We start from the raw sequence: 8,465 nt of genomic DNA, 5'->3' as shown, positions 1-8,465 counted from the left end.
CCATGCAACTTCTTGAGCTGCCAATGAGGTAGGGATGTATTCTGATTCAGTAGTGGAGAATGCTACCACATCTTGTTTTGCGCTCTTCCAAGAGACAACCCCAAAATTCATAACGAAAACATATCCCGATTGTGATCGAGAATCATCTCGATCAGTTTGGAAACTCGCATCCGTGTAACCCTTTACAACGAGTTCCTCCTCACCAGAGCCATATATTCGAAATATATCCTTAGTCCTTCTAAGGTATTTCAATATACTCTTCACCGCCATCCAATGGCTACTTCCCGGATTTTGTTGGTATCGACTTGTAATGCTTAAAACGCATGACACATCCGGTCTAGTGCATATCATGGCATACATGATGGATCCTATATCCAAAGCGTATGGGATTCCTTTCATTTTCTCTTGCTCATCCTTTGAGATTGGACATTGAGTCGCACTCAATATCGTTCCTATTTGAATAGGTACCAAACCTTTCTTAGAGTTCTCCATCTTGAACCTTTTTTAGATTTTATCAATGTATGCATTTGGTATAAACCTATCAACTGCCTTGATCTATCCCTATAGATCGTTATTCCCAAAATATAGGCGACTTAACCAAGATCTTTGATGGAAAAAAAACTCCCAAGCCAGGCTTTTACACCTTCCATAGTTGGAATGTCATTTCCAAACAATAGTATGTCATCAACATATAATACTAGGAATGTAATGATGCTCCTACTAGATTTCTTATATACACAAGCCTCATCAGAGTTCTTGATGAATCCAAATTTCTTGACCTCTTCATCAAAACGGTGATTCCAACTTCTAGATGTTTGTTTCAATTTATAGATTGACTTCTTTAATTTGCATACTTTATTTGGATGTTGTGGATCGACAAAACCTTCGGGCTGAACCATATAGACATCTTCTTAAAGATGTCCATTTAGAAAAGTGGTTTTGACAACCATTTGCCAAATCTCATAGTCATAATATGCGGCTATGGCAAATAATATCCTAATTGACTTTAGCATTGCCACGGGCGAAAATGTCTCATCATAATCAACCCCTTGAGTTTTAGTAAAACCTTTTGCTACAAGTCTTGCATTATAAGTATCCAAGTTTCCATGTAAATTGGTTTTCCTTTTAAAAACCCACTTACTTCCAACCGGTTTGGAGTTAAGAGGTGGTACAACCAAATCACATAATTGGTTGTCATGCATAGATTGCATATCAACTTTCATAGCTTCAACCCATTTGTCACAATCGAATCGTGATGTTGCATCATGGTATGTGGTGGGTTCATTCGTCTACCACATAGCATCCATCCATGAAAAATCCATATCTTTCGGGTGGATTACTAATTCTACCAGATTTTTGAACGTTTTGTGTGTCTTGATCAACCATATAATCATTCTCAACAACCTCTTGTTGAGTTCTAGTATCAACCAAACATGTATCGGCTTTTGGTTCTCGATCCTCCTCGAGTTCCACCATTCTACTAGTTCCTTCCATAAGGAACTCAGTTTCCAAGAACTCGGCCTTTCGAGAAATGAACACCTTTTGCTTGGTTGGGTTATAGAAATAATATCCCATAGAATCTTTGGGATATCCTACAAAGATACACTTAGGTGTTGTTTGTTTTTTGAAGACAAAAATTGTCTGCAATTTGATTTCATCTGATTTTATGTCTGCAACTGAAGATGTGGTCTGAAGGTCTGCAATCTGAAAATATAATACTGTTTGTTTTATAAATTGGATATCATCTGCATAAGCTGAAAATTAGTAACCTATCATATATATCACAATAGATAGAAGTCCTTTAATGTATGTAGACTGCTAAAATAATTGGTAGTGGTGTACAGACTATAGAAGTGGGTGGTGGTGCACGAACTATGGAAGTGGGTGGTGGTTGACGATTCGTTGTAGATGATTGTGGTAGGCGGTGAATGGTGGTGATGGATGGTTGTAGTGGGTGGTGGACGGTGGTAGTGGACAGTGATGGTGGTCGATGGTGGGTAGTGTTGGAGATGGACGGTGGTGGACTGTGGTGGACTGTGGTGGTGGCGGTGGGTGGTGGTAGTGGACGGTGGTTGTGGCCGGCGATGGTGATGACCGGTGGTGGTGTGGGTGGCGGTGGTGGTGGTTGTAGACAGTGGATGGTGGTAGTGGGTTGTGGTCGACGGTGGGTGGTGGTGGTGGCGGAAGGTAAATGTTTGACGGTGGGGGCGTTGGACAGTGGGTGGTGGTGGTGGCGTCAGACGGTGGGTGGTGGCGGTGGCGGTGGACGGTGGGTGGTGGTGGTGGTGGCGGCGGCGGACGGTGGGTGGTGGCGCACGGTGGGTGGTGGTGGTGGTGGACATTGGATGTTGGTAGGATGATAAGAAGTGTGAAGATGTTGGATATTAGCTTCTTATTTAAGGCCATATAAGCAGATTTCAGATTTTTTTCTTTTTTTTAAACAAACTGTATTCAGGAACTTATGTCTACGTGCCCGCAGACATAACCCTCCCGCAGACCTTTGAAGCAAAAACAAACACAACCTTAGTGGATCGGCATTCAAGTTTGTTTTGGGTGTTGTGCATAACATAAGCCTCACAACCCCATACCTTTAAATATGATAATGATGGAAACCTTCAATGCCATATTTCAAAAGGTGTGTTGTCCACTTTCTTGGTTGGTTCCATATTTAGATTATGGGCTGCCAAGAGCAATGTGAAACCCCAAAATGATAGAGGAAATGTGCTTCTAGCCATCATAGATCGAACCATATCCAATAGAGTTTGATTCCTCCTTTCGGACACACCATTATGCTGTGGTGTTCTAGGTGGAGTAAGTTGTGAGATGATTCCACAACTCCTAAGATGATCTTGAAAAGCATCACTATTCACCTCCTCTATCCGAACGAAGTACTTTGATGGTTTTATTGAGTTGATTTTCTACTTCATTTTGGAAGACTTTGAATATTTCAAAAGCTTCATCTTTGTGTCTTAACAAGTACACATACCCATAACGACTATAATCGTCGATAAAGGTAATGAAGTATCTTTCACCATTCCTTGTCATTGTCTTAAAAGGACTACATACATCCGAATGTATGATACCTAATAAGTCTTTTGCCCTTTCATTAGTTTCACTAAAGGGTTCCTTAGTCATCTTTCCTTGTAAACAAACTTCACACTTATCAAATGAATCATCATTTGATCCAAAAGACGATTATTTTGAAGTGTACTTATGCGACCTTTGTTTATGTGACCAAGGCGACAATGCCAAAGATAAGTCTTACTCAAATCCATTTTGAGTTTATTGGTGCTTGATTGGTACAACTTGTTATCAAAGGATGTTTTATCATGAACTAATTCATAAATGCCATTAGATGGCATTGCTTTAAAATAAAAGACATTATTCATGAAAACACAAATACCATTGTCAACAAACTTCAAATCATAACCATATTGTCTTAAAATAGAAACGAAGATAATGTTCCTAGTCAAACTAGGAGCATACAAAATGTTTTTCAAAACAACTTCCAAACCATTTGGAAGCTTCAAAACATAGTCTCCTTAGGCTTCGACATCAAACTTTGCTCTGTTGCCCATGAAGAGACTTGTATCTCCTTTCTTGAAATGTTTATTTCTTTTGAACTCATGCAACAAGTTGCGAATATGAGTTCCACATCCGGTATCCAATATCCATGTGTTAGAAGAAATAAAATTAAGATCAATATGGATCATGAAAGTTGTACTCGAGGTTTTCCCCGCATCCCTCTTGTCTTTCAACTCTTTGAGATATGTTGGACAATCCCTCTTCCGATGTCCTATCTCACCACAACCAAAGCACGAGTTGTCTAAGCTAACCTTTAGCTTCATTTCCTTTGGTTTGGGTGGTTCCGCTTTAGCTTTCCCTTTGACTTTACCCTTGACGTCTCCCTTAACTCTAGCAACCTTTGCTTTAGGTTCCAGGTGATGCCTCTTCACCAATTATGTTTCTTCCATATGACATGCATGAAGCGCTTGAACCCTTTCAAAGCATTCCACCCTAACTTGAGTAAGGAACATTTCTTTAAGTTGGGTGATCATGTCATATGACCCATGATTTTCAAAATCCTTTTGAATCTCGGGAATCATAGTTCCCAACATGAGACAAGAAACTGTACCGAATCCTCGGTGTATTTCAACCAATCGTTATAGGCATCTAAATCGTCAATGTTTGGTTCGTCGGGAATAGGATCGTCTAATATATAAGATTTCCTTTATTGCTTGAGAACCATTCTCAAGTTTCGATACCAATATTTAAAATTGTTGTAGTTAAGACGATCCTTATCAATTATAGCTCTTAGTGATAGGTTATGCACGGGTGGGATAATTTCGTTAGGTGGATTGTAGATTGCGGACATCTACATAAATTAACAGAGCTCAATTTTAGTATTTTCGATATCAATAAACTAATTTTAATCTTTAATACCCTTTATGTGTTTAATACAATTAATGATTAAAATTTAGAACCCAACGTTTCATTCACATAGTAGTTAGGTGACCTTTATCCTACTATTGAATTAGCAAGGTAGTCAACGTTTGACGACTGCAACCCTTTGCAACTTCTAGTTTTATGGGATCAGTTAAACATCATATCTTTAGTTGGCATGTTTAATCCCAAAAACCCAAAACCACATTTGTACCCCATGCTTCGGTGACCCTATTCACATGGTTTCCAAATCAAGTCGTCCTACTTACACACACATGTGAATTCGACATACAGTGGTTAGGTGACCTTTATCCCACAAATATGGCAAACCCACCTCAAACTCACAAGTTTTCTCCAATGTGGTTAGGTGACTGTTAGTGCACGGGTTTGCATCTCGAGTCTTTGTAATTTATCTTTTGTATTAATTAGAGAAAGATACATTATAATAAGCTAGTTTGTTAAGAGAGTCTAGTTCATTAAGGAAGTTTAACGAACTAGAAGTTAAGGTAAGGTTCCTCCCAATTCGTTAAGGATGTTTAACGAATTGGGAGTCTGTTTCGTTACGTTTATTTGTTTGTTTTGTAATGTAACGAAGTGGAAAGCTAGTTCGTTACGGAATGTGTAACGAACTAGACCCATCTTCTATCTATTGAGGTGAACACCTCTGTTTAATTTAAGTATTGATTTAACGTATTGAACCTCTGGCAAATTGTTCTCTCGATCAATCCTTCAACTAATTAACCTATTAATAATATATTACATAATAAAACTAATATTAATCATATATATATATATATTATATCTATAAGAGTAATCATGAACTAGATCCGTGTTAATCGTATTTGGATCTTAGATCATAGATCCGAGAGGTTCTGAAGGGGTATTGGAGCTTTCGGGGTTTGATTGCTCTTGATCTAGTGTTTTAATTCATTAATTGAAGGTTTAATCATATAATTTAGTTTTATTTGGTTTCGGTATAATTTGATCGACTTCTCTGTTGAATTGATTGGTTATGGATTGAGTTTGGTTGGATTCGTGATTGTTAAGGTATTGGAAGTGTGTGTTTGAGTGGAATTGGAAATTGGATTGGATCTGTGTTATTTTGGTTTGAATCTGATTGTGGCCGAAACAGAGGTTGGTTTTTGGTCAAATTAGATTTGGTATTGAACGATTTGGTGTATGACTTGTTGCGATTTGGTTTTGCAAGGAGTTTTCGAGTAATTTGATATGTTATTTGAGCGATTTGGTGTTGTATTGGAGGTGTATTACGTATTTGAGATTGGTTGAGTGTGTTCTTCATTTTCCAGATTTCTGGAAAAATAATGATGAATATTTGAAGATATTCATCATTTGTTGAAGATTCGTTATATATTCAATCAATTCGTTAGTGTAATTTGTTAAACTTCAGTAATTCGTTATCAACCTCGTTACCTGATTCGTCATCAAGGTTAATTCGTGTTATCTAATTCGTCAGGCAAGTTGTCTGATTCGTTAGCCTATAATCTAACAAACTTTTGCCACGTGGCATAAGTTGTCAGAGTTTGTTATAACTGTTATAACAACCTGATTCGTTATAGTTTATTTGCTATCAACTGTAGCTAATTCATTATCTTAATTCGTTACCTTGATCCGAGATTCGTTACTTTATTTCGTTATAGTGACTTAGTGATTCATCACTCTGATTCGTTAAGTGAACTCAGATATTCGTTACCTTGGTTCGTTACATTGAATTTAGATTCGTTAATCTAATTCGTCAAACTGATTCGTCAATTTGACCTAATTCGTTGACATAGTTCGTTTGGTAATTCGTTATAATTTACTTCGTGTGACACTGTTTGTGGTTCGTTACTCAGATGACTTTCAATTCATTATAATTGATTCGTTATTTTAGTTCGTTACAAACACTGTTCACAGTTCGTAATAATTATTGTTCCAAGTTCGTTAACATATTTTCAAGTTTAGTTCTTGTAGTTTGATTGTTTGTTACTTATCAAGATGGCTGGTTTGTACGCATTAGCTTCCTAAAATGTACTTATGCAGCAAATGTTACTATTGGACACGGAAATTGGATCTCATTCCAAATGTCTACGCCTAATGAAATTTAGTGATTTTGCTAAATGGGAACCTCGTGTCCGTGCTCATCTGGGTTTTGTTCACCCTGATTGTTCTTATTGTTTGGATGAAGTGTATACTATTCCAATGATTGGAGATGAAATAATTGGATTCACACCTAAAGCCATCTCACAATACTCTAAGGAAGAAAAGAAGGCTTTGGAGATTGGAACGAAAGCATACTCAACTCTTACAATGGCGTTAGCTGAAAATATATTTCATCAAGTCGGTAGCATCAAGATTTGTGCTTCGTTGTTCCAACACATTCGTATGAGGAGTATGGGCAATACTGTAGAAAGCAAGAAGGTGATGCTAAAGTTTCAATTTAGAAATTTTAACTTACTTAAAGGAGAGACTGTCAAAGAGATGACAGCACGGTTTAACCATCTGATAGCCGAAATGGACAAGATGAAGATGGAACCTTCTGAATTAGATAAGATAGACACAATTAAGGGTGCTTTACCTAGTTCTTACTCAACTTTCTTAATGGTGCTGAAAGAGAATAATTACTTCAACAATGAAGATCTGACGGCCTCTGAATTCATGCAAAAGATCGAAGCACGAGAGTGTGATCTTAAATGTCAAAAGTCTTCTAAGGAAAGTCAAGATCCAACTTTTTATGGTGGGAGTATGCTCTTGAGTTCAACAATCTCTCCAATCACTGCATTTCTTACACAAAATGCAAGTGATAATGCTACAACTATATACAGTGATCCACGTGCATACTTCTTCACTGCTGGAAGTTCTGGGTTACCTGGTGTTTCTGGTTCTTCTGGACGGCCTGGAAATTCAAATACTGCAAATCAATTCTCTACACCACCAAATATAAACATGAAGGAGGCTGAACAAAACTTTGCCTTCTTGTCTGCCTTCATGACTTCCTATGAGAATCTGGTGAGTAGTAAAATTGCAACGAGCGAGTTGACTGATGAAGACTATGATCAAATTGATCCTGGTGAGTTAGAACTCAGGGATTTGAAAAGGAATATGGCGATGATTGTCAGAAAAGTGAAAAAGTTTATGCAAAGGACTGGCAAAGATCTTCCATCACTAAACAAGAAGGTCGGGTTTGATAAACTGAAGGTTAAATGTTTCAACTGTCAAGAATTTGGGCATTTTGACAAGGAATGTGATACCGAAGAAGGTGTACACTGGTCCTAGAAGTCAAGATCGTAGTTCTTTTGTGAAACGGGGTAATGATGCTGATACATCTTCTGAAAAGAAACCATCAACATCTGGAACACAAGCTTTGTTGACTGCTGATGGTACTGATTGGTCACAACGATTGTTGTGCAATGAAAATCAAGCAAACTTAGCCATGTTTGAACCAAATAAATATTTTCAATATGCAAGTGGGAGTGAGCTATCTTCTGACAATGATACTGAGTCTAATTCTGATGACTCATGTGAAAAGCTTCCAACCACTGTTGCTTGTATGTCTAAAATCAATGAGGTTAGTTCTTCTGTTCCTATCTCTGATAATTTATCTACTAATGTGACTCGTGTTGAATGTAAGAAAAATAAGCCTAAGTTATAATCATTGAAAAACCATAATGATTGCTTAATTAGAGAAATTTCTTCACTTAAGGATACTTATAGACAATCTTTGGAATCTCAAACGAGATCTAGGGAGAAAATTGAAGCATTGTCTATAAGTAATCATGACCTTAAGGCTGAGTTGTCTGTCAAAATGACAATCAACGATAAAAAAATTCAAGAAATCTTGAAACATCGTTCTAAGATAATTGAACTTGAAAATGAAGTTCTTGAGTTGAAAAATAAGTTGGGCAAGTTTAGAAACTCATCATTTTTGCTAAATGAGATAATCGAAGTATCTGGTAAGCAAAAAGATTCTAAAAAGGGTATTGGTTTTGTTGAAGTTCCACCACCATTTCACAATGATTATACAG

The sequence above is a fragment of the Bidens hawaiensis genome, unplaced genomic scaffold (genome assembly GCF_021521415.1).
Source record: "Bidens hawaiensis isolate Kalapana, Puna unplaced genomic scaffold, B.hawaiensis_p1.1 tig00006131_1, whole genome shotgun sequence".
Taxonomy (NCBI): domain Eukaryota; kingdom Viridiplantae; phylum Streptophyta; class Magnoliopsida; order Asterales; family Asteraceae; genus Bidens; species Bidens hawaiensis.
Note: the sequence above shows the minus strand (reverse complement) of the source record.